The sequence below is a fragment of the Myodes glareolus genome, chromosome 22, assembly GCF_982192425.1.
Source record: "Myodes glareolus chromosome 22, mMyoGla1.1, whole genome shotgun sequence".
NCBI classification, from domain to species: Eukaryota; Metazoa; Chordata; class Mammalia; order Rodentia; family Cricetidae; genus Myodes; species Myodes glareolus.
In genome coordinates, this window is record NC_142047.1 from 37002456 (window position 1) to 37018006 (window position 15551).

Consider the following 15551-nt stretch of genomic DNA (forward strand, 5'->3'; position numbering starts at 1 on the left):
TGACAATGTTGGATCCCCTGGAATTTAGTGTTCAGACAGTTGTGAGCTGCCATGTGGGTGCTGGGAATTGAACCCGGGTCTTCTGGAAGAACAACCAGTGCTCTTGACACTGAGCCATCTCTCCAGCCCCTTTAATATTTAGTTTTATTATTTTTAAATTATGTGTATATATTTGTGTGAGAAGGGGTTATATACACATGAGTGCTGGTACCTAATTAATCCAGAAGAGGGTGTTGGAGCCTACGAAGCTGAAGTTAAAAGTAATTGTGAGCCACTCTACAGGGATGCTGGTAACTGAACTTGGGTCCTCTGTAAGAGCAGCAAGCACTCAACTCCTGCGCTCTCTCTCCAGCCCTTACTGTGGTTTTTTAATGTGTATGATCTCTAAGACTAAAGGGAACAGCTTTAGCCCCTTAAAAAAAAAAAAAGAACAGCTTTATAAAGTCCTATTAGTTTGCCTAGTGTACTAGGAGGTAGAGATTGTCCGACTTCAAAACTAGGGCTCCTCCCACTGTATAACAATGCTTTTCCAAGGACCTGGGAGCCAGGAAGCAAAGGCAGAGAGAGTGTGGCAGATACTATCCTGGCCCCTTATAACTGATCATGGCTGTCACGCTGGGAGAGGAAGAACCGTCACACGGAGGTATTGGGCACCCTGATGGGAGTGATGCTTTTGTTCGTTTTCTAAATGAAGGGTTTTCTTCCTTTGTGGACTTCATTTATTTAGAGAACTAGAAATTATGTGAAGATTGTGTCCCCATTTCCCTTTTCTCGCAGATTAAAATACTCCCCCGGTGAAAAGCTTGGTTCATCCAAGCAATCCAGCTTAATTTTCTGTTTAATATTGATGTGAGCAGTGCACCTGCTTCATTAGAGGCATGGTTGATATAATTAAGATTCGTTAGGATGAATTTTTATGATCTCTGTGGAAATTCTTTTAAACATAAAGATAATGACAGTGGAGTGTAGAAGCATCTGTTTTAGCTACAGTTAGTCTTTTCTGGTCCCCAAAAGAGGCACAGAGCAGAGATTCAGTAAAATGATACAAAGCTCTCAGAGAAAAAAAGAAAAATAAAAGATTTCCTAAGGATCTTTAAAAATCATTATGTCATAGGGCCCATTTGTTTGTTTTTACCCAGCTTCAGTAATTAAAAATTAAGTTGGTGCTATGCCACACTCCTGTAATTCCAGCACTTGGCAAGTATAGTCAGGAGATTCTTAAGGTCAGCTAGACCGCTGGGCCAGCCTGGGCCACAGGGCTTTATACTGCTGCATTCATCCCACCCTGCTCAGCCAGCCAGCTTTGCTCAGGTGTTTACTGGCTCTGTAGTCATTTGTATCCAATTAGGTCCGCTAAGGGCAGTTGTTGATATCTCTGCCTTTTGAGCCTTGGTGTACATTTGTTTATTCATACATGAACTGTGTATGTTGAAGAAACTAGGTTGTGTTTATCCCGTGGAGTTTTCCACATCCTGGATTTTGCTTGACATGTTCTCATAGAAAGGCTATTTTTCTGTTGTGTTTTTGACAGGATCTCGTATAGCCCAGGCTGCCCTTGAACCTCTGATCTTCCTGTCTTCTCCAAGTATCAGTATTGTAGGCATGTGCCACCCACCTGACTTGGCCATAGTGTTATATAATGTATTCCTCTATTCTTTGTGTTTCTTACAAACTGGTATTAGATCTAAAGACTTGATTAGATTTCACTCATGTATAGTTGAGCAGTTTTTGTTTGTTTGGGGAATAGGGTCTCACTGCATAGCCCTGGCTGGCCTGGACTGACTATGTAGACCGAGATGGCTTTGAATTCATAGATATCTAACTACCGCTGCTTCCCAAATGCTGGAAATAAAGATGTGTGCCACCATACCCAGCTTTGTTTGTTTTTTATTACGGATCATATCATGTATAGTATTGAAAATGTTGAGTAGCATTTTTTATTTCAAATTTTAAAAAATTGTGATAGTAGTAGCTAGTGATGGCTGTAAATCTGGTAATGTTTGCAAAATTGTGACAGGAGGAGGAGAAATTTATGTCTTTATAAGTGTTGTAAAGAATCTTTCTTCCTCTTAGGAAAAAGAGATTGTTTTCACTTATTTACCTGTCTGCACACTGATTCAGTCACTGACGTCCTCCAATAGTGACTACTTAATGTTTGTATATGAGGCCATGAACTTATTTTTCAGTTTTTGTTTTTCATTTTTTGAATCCATAAATATAAATACTTGGTATTATTTCAGTTTACAATAGTTACCATCCAGACTGATTCTCAAGTTGTTTCTTCTTTGGCCATTACTACTTCAAGTAAGTTCGCATGTCCTTTGACACTTCTCCCTGTTGTCTTTGATAGCTGACATGTGATCTGGTGTGACCAAATAATCCAGTCTAATTTTGTGCATTTCCTGCCTATGGCCAGTTAGTGTTTGCTATATTCATTTTTGCAACTCTGATTGTCCTTGGAATGTATTTCACTAGAGATGCATCAGTGGCTATGAAAGGACTTTTTTCCTTCTTATCTCTATAAATTAGACTCCTTTACTGTAATTTTACGGTAGAGATGGCTGTGTTTCCACATAAGCTTGGCAGTGTTTGCTTCGTGTGTCTCAGAGCTCTTTTTGTTTTGTTTTCACTTACTGTACCCTGGAGTCTGCTTACAGAGTTTTCTTACCCATTGTTTTGCAAACAAGGTAACTGTGATATCCAGCTAATTTTCTTTGTTAAAATTGTGTCCGTTTCTCATCTCTATTATGACAAAGGAAAAGTCCTGCAGTGAGTAGGCTTATGCTGTCTGTTCATGTGGTTTCTGGCAAGGATTTTAGTGTGGTTTAAGGTTATCTGTTAACTTTAATCATGGCCAATTACATGTCTATAATAGATTTATGATAGTAATATTTACTTAAAGAGTTTGGTGTATATAATTAATTGGGAAAATGCAGATCAAACCACAATTCCAATTTACTCCTACTGGGGTGACTATAATAATAATTTGGGGGGCTAGCGAGTCTTCCAGAGGGCCTGCGTGGATCCCAGCACCCACGGTCGCTCACATCTGTAGCCCTAGTTTCAACAATCTGACACCCTCTTCTGGTCTCATCAGGCACCGGTCACTCATGTGTTGCACAGATGTGCATGCTGGCAAAACACCCATACATGTAAAATAAAAGTTAAAAGTTAAATAATTTTTTAAAAAGATGAGCACCAGGAGTGGAGGTTCAACATGTGTAATTCCAGTATTCAGTAGCCTGAGGCAGAAGGATTGTGAGTTTCAAGCCAGTGTGCACTACAAAGAGAGACTGTTTCTCTTTTTTAAAAAAAAAAAAAGAAGAAGAAGAAAGAAAGAAAAAGAAAGGTTGAACATAGCAGGTGTAGCCATACTGAGACCATTCTGTATTGCTGATTAGATATAAATGCTTCACAGGAAAGAAATCGGCATTTCCTCAAAAATGCATACATACATACATGCATACATACATACATACATGCATACATACATACATGCATAAACAGAGTCACTACCCTAGTTAGGGTTGTTACTGCTGTGATGGAACACTATGACCAAAACAACTTGGGGAGGAAAGGATTTGTTCAGCTTACACTTCCAGGTAACATTCCATTACTGATGGAAGTCAGGGCAGGAACTCTAATGGTCGGAACCTGGAGACAGGAGCTGATACAGTAGCCATGGAGGGGTGCTGCTTACTAGCTTGCTCCTCATGGCTTTGCTCAGCTACTTTCTTATAGAACCCTGGACCACCAGCCCAGAGATGGCATCACCCACAGTAGTCTGGGCCTTCCCGCATTGAGCTCTAATTAAGAAAATCTACAGGTTTCTTTACCTATGGCCCAATCTTATGGAGGCATTTTCTCAGCTGGGGTTCCCTCCTCTCAGACTGTTCTAGCCTGGGTCAAGCTGACATAAAATTAGCCAACACAGATAGCTTGTGGCCCAACAGTTCCACTTACTATACCTGTGAGAAATTAAAACAGCCACACAGAAAGTTGATGCACAAATGTGCTGGGAAGTAGAAACAGCCTAGTAACAACCAAGTGATAAACGGATAAACAAAATATTGTGTATCTATGAGTGGAATGTTATTCAGCCATAAGAAGGATGAAGTAACTCTCAGCAATCTAGACAGAAGGAAGCTTCTTCAACCCGAGGCCTGTGTAGGAAAATCCCATAACCAAGCATCCATATAAGAATTTAGGTACTTTCCCAGTGAGATAAGAACATGACTAGGTTATCCACTCATGCCCTTCCTATTCTACTTTATTCAGGAGGCCCTAGCCAAGACATTCCCACTAAAATCATTCTGTGTTCCAGGATCCACATGTGTATTTTCTCCTGTAGTAAGTTGTCAGATCTCCCGAGTCTTCACCAATCTGTGACAGGTTCTTGATTAAGCAGCCTTTTTTTTAAAAAAATTAATTTTCTGTTAATAAAGAGGTATTGCTTTGTGTGGTTGTTCATGTTTGTAATCACAATACTTATTTTGTCAATATGCTTGAGCTCTCAGACTTCACTCTGCCTTTAACAACTTGCCGCCAGATGAAAGGATAGAGGAGACCATGTGCATTTTCTAAGAGAAGCTTAGTTTTTGTTTTGTTTTTTCGAGACAGGGTTTCTCTGTAGCTTTGGAGCCTGTCCTGGAACTAGCTGTGAAGATCAGGCTGGCCTTGAACTCACAGAGATCTGCCTGCCGAGTGCTGGGATTAAAGATGTGAGCCACCACCGCCCCGTCTGAAGCTGTCATTTTTCAGGGTGGGAAATCCTATTGGCTGACAAGACTTATAATTCTTTTTTAAGCAGTGTAACAGAGCAAGGAATTGGGGTGATTTGTTTCTACAGTTGGAATGAGGTGGCAAAGACTCTCTTGCAAGCATGTTGACTCTTTTGAGTGGAAGTTTTTAGAGCTATTTTGGAAAATTAAAGTATGACCGTTGGAGATGATGTAGTTTTTGTTGCTTCCTGCCTCCTATCTGTCATCTGGTATGATGCGCAGTTGAGATTTCCCTTAGAGAGGTTTGGCAAGTTTTCTGGTCCTGAGGCTATTTAGTTTGCATTTTGTGTTTGTGTTCACCTGCTTCTTCCCTGTCAAGATCCAGAACACAGTCTCATGACCTTTCAGCACTGACACCAGTCTGTACTAGCAAACCTTGAATATTCAACATACTTTAAGCAAGGGAGCATCCTCTCAGGAGATTATTATGAAGGCCACACGTCCTCACTGGAGCCATTGTTTCAAGTTCCTTGAATTCCACTCCTTGTCATCCATATGTTGCTTTACTTTAAACCGCTCACAATAGGAAAACAAGTGATCTTGTTCTCCTGTTACCATATTGTTATGGTTGGGGCTTCTGTGCAAACAAATTTAAAGTCTTGAAAGTTCAGGAAAGCAGTCAAAACATTATCAACAAGATAGATGACATCACAATATGCAATCTATTTTGCCCTAGGATGCACAAAGGCTCCTGACTCTCTACCCAGCCACCTAGCCTCTATAGTTTCCCTTCTTCCCTCGAGAGCTTAGGGAGAGGAGGTTGTGCTTTGGTGGAGCAGGGTTATGTGGTATACAGGAATCAGGCATAATTCTTGATCCTGTTCTTGGCTTTAGCTACCAGCATGCATGGAAAGTGATGACAGCAGTGAGTTCCTTGCTGCCTGCTCTCCTCTTTCTGATCAAGCAAACTCTTGTAGTCTTCCTGCTAATCAGCTGTAGTGAGAACAAACTGCCTCTGCTAAAGCTGTCAGGAGCTGTGTTAGTCTCAACACAGCAGCTTGTGCACCAAAGTTCCAGCTGTTCTTCTTGGAGGAAGGAGTAGGAAGAGGTATCAGTGAGAAGAAGTGTCAGCAAGGATGGTCACCCCCACGAACAGCAGTTTCTCAAAACGTCCTAGCATTTTCCAGTGATAATAATTAAGAAAATACTATTTTTCTCTATGTCTTTTTTAAAATTAAGCATCTGCTCGTGTGTGCATTTGTATGTGTGCTTGTGTGTATGTGTACATAGGCATGTGTGTATATGGAGATAGATACAAAGTTGACATCAGGTAGTCTCTCTCCACTTTACTTAATGAGGGGAGATCTGTTGTTGAACCTGGAGCTTGTTAATTCTATCTAGTCTAGCTAAGCAGCTTCCTCTGGCTGCCACACATACCAGGCTTTTACATGGGCCCTGAGGCTTCGAACCTTAGTCCTCACACTTGCACAGCAAACGCTTGATTTAATGAGCCGTCTTCCAAGCCTCGAATCTCAACATCTTACAGTGAAAAATAAGTTACAGAATTAGCAATGGGTTCTAAAACCTCTGGCACACGGGTATATAGGAAGGGTCCCAGCAGTAGATTTTGCAACGTGCTGAGTGGAACCATCACTTATGGCCTGGGACATTCAGGCGTGAGGCCACCGTGAAGCACAAAGCTGGAATGTGTATCAGTTAAATGCCACTTTACGTGTGAGACAGACCGTGGGAAATGAACCTTAGCAAGGCTAAGGACCAAAGCAGAGTTGAAAGATTGAAACCTTTGTTTGTTCTAGTGAGAGCTGTTTTTATGGATCCATGCTGCCTTTTTATTTGGCTACTTGAGGAAAACATAAACCAAGCGTGCAAAGACAATCTTAGAAATGAGGGTAAATAAAAAGCAGAGGAGGAAAAGAACTCTTCAACTCCTTCAGAAATGCTGAGGCCAAAGCTGTGAAAAGTGTCAGCTTTCCCACAAACCACCCTGTCCCTCATTTCCTACTGAAACCTGCTATGTATCTAAAGGTCAAAGGAGCCTTCCTGCCTATGACTGTCAGCACGACGCAGAATACACTCTGTGTGCTGCCCAGCACCAAGATGTTTGTCTCAGAGTTGTGTTTTGGAGCCCTCTGCCAACTCAACCAGTGTCTTATTTCAGAGAGAAGCACCTGTTTTCTCTTGACAGCATGCTAATTGTGCGGTCTTACATGGGTTTCCTCAGCCAGATTCCAAGCTCAACATTATGAAACAAAGCATTTGTGTATGCTATAACAAAATCACTTGGGTTTCCATTAGTGGCTTTGAATCTCACTTTGGAGTACGGTTAGTAGGATCAAGAATGGCAGCCAGGGCCAGGCGGTGGTGGCGCATGCCTTCAATCCCAGCACTCGGGAGGCACAGGCAGGTGAATCCCTGTGAGTTCGAAGGTAGCCTGGTCTACAAGAGCTAGTTCCAGGACAGCTAGGACTGTTACACAGGGAAACCCTGTTTCAGGGAAAGAAAAAAAGGATGGCAGCCAGAGAAGTATGGCTAATGCTGTGCTATACAGGTGGCCTGGCAGGCAGTTCCTGCAGAAGCTTTCTAGTTACGGCTGTCGGCATGTACACACAACTCATTATAAACTCTCCTTGTCAGTGAGCCCTGCTGAAGAAAGCAGCAGCATCAGAACATAGCGACTGGAAAGGGGGCAGTAAGAAGTGCCCTGGGAGGACTGGAGAGATGGCTCAGCGGTTAAGAGCATTGCCTGCTCTTCCAAAGGTCCTGAGTTCAATTCCCAGCAACCATATGGTGGCTCACAACCATCTGTAACGAGGTCTGGTGCCCTCTTATGGCCTGCAGGCATACACGCAGACAGAATGTTGTATACATAATAAATAAATAAATAAATAAATAAATAAGAAGTGCCCTGGGAGTGGGAGCCCACAGTGCCTTTGAGCCAAATGTACACCAGCCTAAGAAAAGAGTGGTCATCGTAAAAATATTTTTTCCCAGTCCGGAAGCAGAGTCACAATGGAGACCACTGCTCTGCTGTGCATTTTGAGTGTGCAGGAAACAACCAGCCATTACCAGCAGAGCTTTTCCTGCTGATGAATGAACCCTGAGGCCAAGGTGACCCGTCTTGTTAATGAATTCATGAGGAATCTGGTCCTTGCACTGACCCTGTTCTTAAAAGCTTTCTGTCAAGCTGAAACAACATTCCTCTGCTTTATGAGTTGACTCCCACTGAGCAAATGAGAGCCAGAAGTGAGAAGAACCTGTGTGGCAGAGAAGCGAGGTCTGCTGAGGGGCTTCTATGTCTTGTCTTGGGCTTTCTATTCTGACTCCATTTGCGGGGAGGTTTTTCATTCCACCTTTTCTCTTACTGCAGAAACATAATAAAACTGAGGGTTTTTTGTTTGTTTGTTTTTTGTTTTTTTACTGTGAGGTGTGTGACTTGAGAATGCCAGGACAAGCACTGACACCGAGCTTTGCCTCAGTCTAAGCCACCTTCTAATTTTACCCTTTTACCAAAGGGCAACAATTTTTTTAAATTATTAATTTTTAAGAGTCTGATGCCCTATACTTTTATCATATTCACCTTCTCTCTCCCAAGTCTTCCTAGATCTACCCCCCCTTACATATCCACCCAACATCTCACCTTTTTCTTAAACCTATCAAGACTGATTTGTGTCACTCAAATATTCTTGGATGTCATCTACTGGAGTGTGGTTGACTTACTGGTGACTGCACTGAGAGAAAACTGCCTCTCTCCCAGCAGCTAGCGCTTGTCAACAACTCCATGGCTAGGGGTGGTATTTTGTGCCCAGCTCCCCACTCCATGCTGGGATTCGGTTTGTCATGGGCTTGCACGAGTCTGTGTGTGCTGTCACAACTACTGTGAGTTCATACGTGCAACTGCCCGGCTGTGTCCGGAAGACACTGTTTGCTGGTAGTCATCTACTGCCTCTGCTTCTTATACTCTTTCATCCCTTCTTCTGTCAATAACTGGGTTTTGGGGGGGGGGGGGGAGCAGGGGGAAAGTGCAGTATTTGTTCCGTTTAGGACTGGACATCATTCAGTTTGTTAATCTCTGCACCATGGCCAGCTTTGGGTCTCTGTGTTAATCACCATCTACTGCCAATAGAAGCTTCTCTGATGAGCACTGAGTGATGTGTTGACCTGTGGATACTGATGTTTAATTGAAGGATTTTCCTGCCCATCATTCAGAAAAGAAACTTTTTAATAGAGCAATATAAGTGTTGAACTTTGTGTGAATATCTCAGAGTGATAGAGGAGAAGAAGAAAACATTATTAACCAGGCATCTTACTAAAGCAGGCTGATACCATCCTTACCCCACCACACAACAGCGGTCTGCTTTAAATAGGTTATATTTGAGTAACCAGAAATTATTTCTTCCCCAAGATAATTTTTCTCATAGTGATTGATTGCTGATAGTGTCTTATGATTTAAAAGAGGCCCTAGGAGTTATTGTCACTATCTTGGTTACAATCCTAATCCTCCAGATCTAGAAATATGATTTTAAAACAAAGTCATTTAGATTCTGATAAGCTGATTGTGATACCTATAAAGCTGCTGCTTCATTTCTTTAGAAACTCAAGTAGAGTTGGAGATGACTCTGTGAGTTAATGTATTTGCGTTCACATCTGACAACCTGAGTTCAGGTCCCAAAACCCATATGGTAGAGAGAGAAACCTACTCCCACAGCTTGTCTTCTGACCTCCATGTGTGTATATACACCCATGTGCACACACACAGTCAACAACAAAAGAGAAATCGGAGTGTTTGGGCTGTGGATAGGCTTTAGCTTGTAGAGTATTTCTTTAGTATATACAGTGCCCTGGGTTCAATCACCAGCATTAAATAAGTCACCTGTAGTATCACGTTTATAATCCTGGCGCTGAGGAGGTAGAAGCAGAAGAGTCAGATCAAATTTGAAGCCAATCTGGAATACATGAGACCTTGTCTAAAACAATACACACACACACACGAAATAAAGAAATAAGAGTGACCAGAAAAGAAACAGTAAGGAGTATGAGTATCATTTCAGAAGTCCCAGCAGCCAGCCTGAACTGTAAGAGTGAGTAGGAGAGTGGAGAGGAGCAAGAACTCCACAAGAACGTTTCCCAGAAGAGAATGAAAAAGCCAGGCAAGGTGGCAGGCATTTGTCGCTTGTCGTCTTAGCACTTGGAAGGTGGGTTAGGACTGCAAGATTATCACTGGCTGCAAAGGAAGTTCTAGCTGGGTGGGAGGTACCAGATTTCTCATAGGAAGATGGATATGTTCTTAAGTGTTAGTGATGAGTAATGCAACGCTGAGACTTTGCTAACAAACCACTGAGCTGTACGCTTTCAGGTGGTAAGAATCGGGCTGGGGTGGGGCTGGAAAGATGACTCAGCGGTTAAGAGCACTGGCTGTTCTTCCAGAGGACCTGAATTCAGTTCCCAGCACCTACATGGCAGCTCACAACTGTCTGTAACTCCAAGATCTGACACCCTCACACAGTCATACATATAGACAAAACACCAATGCACATTAAAAAAAGAATCGTGCTAGGGAAATGGCTTGGCAGGTACTTGCTTGTTTTGTGATTTTTGGCCATTTGTCATTTTCTGAGAATTGTTCATTTTCCTGTTTAATTGATTGGATCTTTTTATTCCTTGTTATTTAGTTGTTTTTTTTTTAAGTTCTTTGTATTTTCTATATATTAACCCTCTGTCTGATGCATAACTAGCGAAGATTTTGGTCCATTCTGTAGGCTCTCTCTTTACTTGATTGCTCTCCTTGCTGTGTAGAAATTTCAACTGAGTAATAGTGCCACACACCATTAATCCCAGTCCTTGGGAAGCAGAAGCAGGTGGATCTCTGAGTTCGAGATCAGCCTGGTCTACAAAGTGAGTTCCAGGACATCTAGGGCTACACAGAGAAACCCTGTCTCGAAAAACCAAAAGGAGGAGGGGAAAGTGTTTAAATTTTATGGGATCTTGTCAGCTATTGTCATTGTTTCCTGAGTGACTGAAGTCCTATTCAGAAAATCCTTCGCCTGTTTTTTCTCTTAACAGTTTAAGAGTTTCAGATCCTACACGAAGGTAGGATTTTTGGTCTATGTAGAATTGCTTGCTTTTTGTACAGTGAAAGATAAAAATTTAGTTCCTTCTACATGTTGATGTCAAGTTTTCCCTCACTGTTTGTTAAGACTGCCCTTTCTCTAACACACAATATTGGCATCTTTGTCATCCCTCCGCCCAGATGGCTTTGTGTGTATATATCTGGGTCTTCTATTCATTGATCTATGTGTCTGGTTTCATGCTGTTTTTGTCCTATGACTCTGAGGTATAACTTGGAATTAGATATACCTCCAGTGTTGTTCTTATTGCTCAGGATTACTTTGGCTGTCTGAGGTTTTTTTGTGTGTGCTTTTATGTAAATTTTAAGGGTTTTTTTTTTTCTGTAGGTGAAAAGAATCACGTTGAAATTCTATTTTATTTGCTTATGTTTTGAAGTGAGACTTGGTATATAGCCAGGACTGGCCTGGAACTTGCTGTGTAGGTATAGCTGGCCTGAACATGAAGTGTTCTTGCATTTTGATGAGGCTTGAATTGAAGTTTCTTTTGGTGACATAGCCATTTTCACATTAGCTCTTCATCCATGAGATGGGAGGTCTTTCCATCCTTTAGTGTCTTTAGTTTTTTTCTTCAGTTTCAAAAGTCTTCACTGTCTAGGTTTATTGCGGGACAAGCTGTGTTGTGTGGTTCTGTTGTGCTCTTCTTGAAGTGGTAGTTGCAAATGGTGTTGTTTCCCTGCTCTCTTTGTTGGCATGTTATATGCATACAGTAACCTGCTGGGGTCTGTGTGTTAGTTTATATCCTGTCTCAGATCTAAGAGTCTCCTAGTGGGCTCTTCAGGGCACCTTATGTATAGAATCACACCACCTGGAAATAATGATCCTTTGATGTCTTCCTTTCTTTCCCTGTCCTCTCATTTCCTTCTTGTCCTGCTGCTCTAAGCCTTCAAGTTATTTGAATTTTATTTTCCCTGTCTATTGAGTGGGTTATTTGATATCTTATTTGGTTTTTGAGATCTTTGAAAAGTATTGTACTAATCTTAATTCTATGTATTTAATAAGATTGGAGAAAATGGATCTTATTTTTTATTTTAGTGGGAATGATTTAATTCCCTCCCCCCATTTAGTGTTATGTTGTGTTATGTAGTGTTTAGTGTTGTGTATACATGTATTATGTTCTTTATATTCCTAGTTTCTTCAAGACCTTACATTATTGAATGCTAGATTTTATCCAAAGACTTTTCTACATCTATTAAGAGATCATGTGATTTCTGCCCTTGAATCCATTTATACTCTGTTACATTTATTGTTTTGCATATGTTGAACCATCCCTAAATCTGTGGAATAAAATCAACTTAGGTTTTGTTTGGTTTTGTTCTTAATTAACTATTTTTTTCTTTTTTAAAATTTATTTATTCATTATGTATACAGTATTGTCTGCATGCCAGAAGAGGGAACCTGATTAAATTGCAGATGGTTGAGAGCCACCATGTGATTTCTTGAGAATTGAACCCAGGACCTCTGGAAGAGCAGCCAGTGCTCTTAACCTCTGAACCATCTCTCCAGCCCCTCTTTTTCTTTTCTTTTTAAAGATAGAATCTCACTATGTAGCTTTGGCTTGCCTGAAGCTCCCCATGTAAACCAAGTTGGCCTCAGACTCATAGAGATCCACCTGAGTGTTGGGATCAAAAGATGTGCCACCACACCCAGCCTCACTCAAGTTCTTAAAGAACACTGGACTGAGAGGTCACAAAAAGTAAATGCAGATGACTCTTACACTTTAGAAAAGATGCTACACTTTGCTCATTGGGGAAAAAAAAGTCATAAATTTATTTGTTTGTTTTATTTTTTATGTGTATGGGGATTTTGCCTATACGTACCATGTGCATGCAGTGTCTGTAGAACCCAGAAGAGGGCGTCAGATCCTCTGGAACTGGAGTTATATGGGTGCTAAGAATCAAACCCAAGTCCCCTGGAAGAGCAGCGAGTGCACGTATCCACTGAGCCATCTCTCCAGCTCTGCACCCACAGATTGAAGTCATAAGGTGATGCTATTTTTCACCAGATTTGCAGAAATCACATAGTTCAGTAACACTGCTTTTTCAAAGCCTATTTTTATTATAAGCCACTTGCACATTGGAACTTCTCTACCCTGTGTGCTGTGGTACAATGGTCTGTACCCTGCCAATTGTATTTTAATAAAATGCTGACTGGTCAGTAGCCAGGCAGGGCAATGAGAACATGAGAATTCTGGGAAGAGAAAGAGTCAGTCTGCAGTCGTCAACCAGACCCAGAGCAAGCAAGATGTGACTGCCTCGCTGAAAAAGGTACCAAGCCACGTGGCTAACACAGACAAGAATTATGGGCTAATATAAATTATAAGAGTTAATAAGCCGGGCGGTGGTGACGCATGCCTTTAATCCCAGTACCCAGGAGGCAGAGGCAGGCAGATCTCTGTGAGTTCAAGGCCAGCCTGGTCTACAAGAGTTAGTTCCAGGACAGGCTCCAAAGCTACAGAGAAACCCTGTCTCGAAAAACAAAACAAAACCAAAAAAAGAGTTAATAAGAGGCCTGAGCTAGTAGGCCAATCAGTTTATAATTAATGTAGACCTCCGTGTATTTCTTTGGGACTGAATAACTGTGGGACCTGGAGGGACAGAAACCTCAGTAAACACAAGTGTCTTTGCTCTCCCATGCCATCACTTTCTTCTCATCTGTGGTAACCACTTGGTAAATTTTTGTCCTTCTGTACCATAGAGTGGCATTCGGCTTTAAAGTAGTGGGGATATCCTTTATGTATTGATGGAAAATGAAGTGTAAATGCTTGTGGATGTTTAGAGTCTCTGAGGTGATATAGTCAAAATTCTGGGGCTGGCAAGATGGCTGAGCTGGTAAATGAACCTGCCGCCAAGTCTTATGTCTAAAGTTTGATCTCTCAGGGCTGCATGGTAAAAGAAAGAACTGACTGAAAATTGACTGACTGAAAATTGAACTGACTCTGGCCTCCACACAGAAGGCTGATACATGTAGACATACTCACACACTGGTGCAAAATAAATAAGTAAATATAATAAAACATTGAATCTCTTAAAAAAAGAAATGAGGAAAATTGAGTGAACAGGGTGTGTTAGGAACAGGTAGATTATTTTTTACTGGGTCATCTTTTTGCTCATTTTAAGTTATGTCTCTTGATTTCAGTTTGTTAAACTGAGATTGTGTTTCTCTATTTTTCAAAGATTTCTTCTATCTATGTGTGTGTGCGTTTGTGTATATGTCTAAGCACATGTATGTGTGGGTACCTGCCAAAGCCAGAAGAGAACATTAGATCCTTTGGAGCTGGAGTTACAGATGTGTGCTATGATCTGAACTCTGGTTCTCATGATCGAGTGGTGAGGACTCATAACCTGTGAGACGTCTCTCTAGCCCGTGTTGAACATAAGTGGTAGGAAAGGGTAAGGGGTTTACTGTGCCTTTGCATGGCCCTTCCTTTCTTATTTTGCTAAACATATCTCCCCAGCCGCCAGCTTTGGCTTCTGCTAGTTACCCCAGTCATCTCCACAGACCACGTCTGGGGCTCCTGACTCAGGGGTGTGCAGGTATTAGAGAAACAAATGGATTGGGGGGGGGGGTTGCTTGACAGCGCTGTCCTTGGTGTCATCCTCTTCTGGCCCTTGTCCTCGTTGTACTCTTTAATTCGAGGTTGATTATAAGAGGGGCAAGGCAGGGAGACATTTGTAAGTCTTCCGTGGGTGAGATGCTACAGAGCGGCGACAGGTGCTAGGCACGTGAAGATGGGCCAGCATTTCTGGGCTTTGCCGGAGGACCAGCACTTCTGTTCCACTCAGGCTCTTGTAGGCCTTAATAATTAATAAGGCTCTCTGTCTCTCCGGAATTAGATTGATCCTCAGCCACTGAAGGGAAACAAATGGGAGTACTTTGTGCAGGTTGGGGGGTGCACACAGCAGATGAATTAGCAGCGCAGCCCAGAGCCTTGGCAATGCTCACGCCCTGCTCTAACCACCGTAACTTCCTTCTTTCTGCATAATCAGCTTGTGGAAAGTGAAGATGCCAATGTGCTTTGTTAATAACTAGAGTGTGGCATGAAGGGTTTTAAATATTTCCTTCCTTGCCTCTTTTGGTTTTCTTCTCTACTAAAAAAAAAAAGTCCCACAACTTTTGTTTGATGGCGGTCTCAACATCATTTCAGGATTTCAGGGTTTATCTGACAGAGGCCTGTTTCCATGTAGCCATATCTTGCGATTTTTCTTCATCCTGATTTATCTTTTTAGAATTAGCTTGTGATTAGGCAGCAGGATGAGTATAATGGTGTTAATTTTGCTGAGACACAATTTTCATTTTAGGGGCTGGGTCATGGAGACAGTCTTTACTATATAGTGCAGGCTAGCCTGTATCCTCCAGTCCCTCCTGAGTGCTGGGATTTCAGATGGACACCATCGCAGCCAATCTTAGAATTTACTTCTAAATATAAACAGGTTGAAAAAATACTATTTTTTTCTTTTACTGTATATGTATGTGTGTGTACACGCACATGTGCACATGCACATGTGCCTCAGTGTGTGTAGAGATCAGGACACAGTGTGGTAGCATTAGTTCTCTCCTTCGACCTTCGTGTAGGTTCTAGGAATAAAATTAGGGTTGTCAGTTTTGCACAGCGAGCTCCTTTACCCACTGAGCCATCTCATTGGCCCCAGTTTGCTCTTTAGGTCTGTAATGTTGTCACTGATTT

The 15551-nt window shown here is 41.8% G+C and overlaps 1 protein-coding gene and 1 long non-coding RNA gene across 2 annotated transcripts in view; one reads left to right on the forward strand and one right to left on the reverse strand.

Annotated features, from left to right (window-relative positions):
- Positions 1-15551, forward strand: part of Cfdp1 (chromatin remodeling protein CFDP1) — an 83326-nt gene that overhangs the window by 44428 nt on the left and 23347 nt on the right.
- Positions 1-15551, reverse strand: part of LOC125402444 (uncharacterized) — a 39639-nt gene that overhangs the window by 3446 nt on the left and 20642 nt on the right. The gene's annotated exons all lie outside the window — the stretch shown is intronic.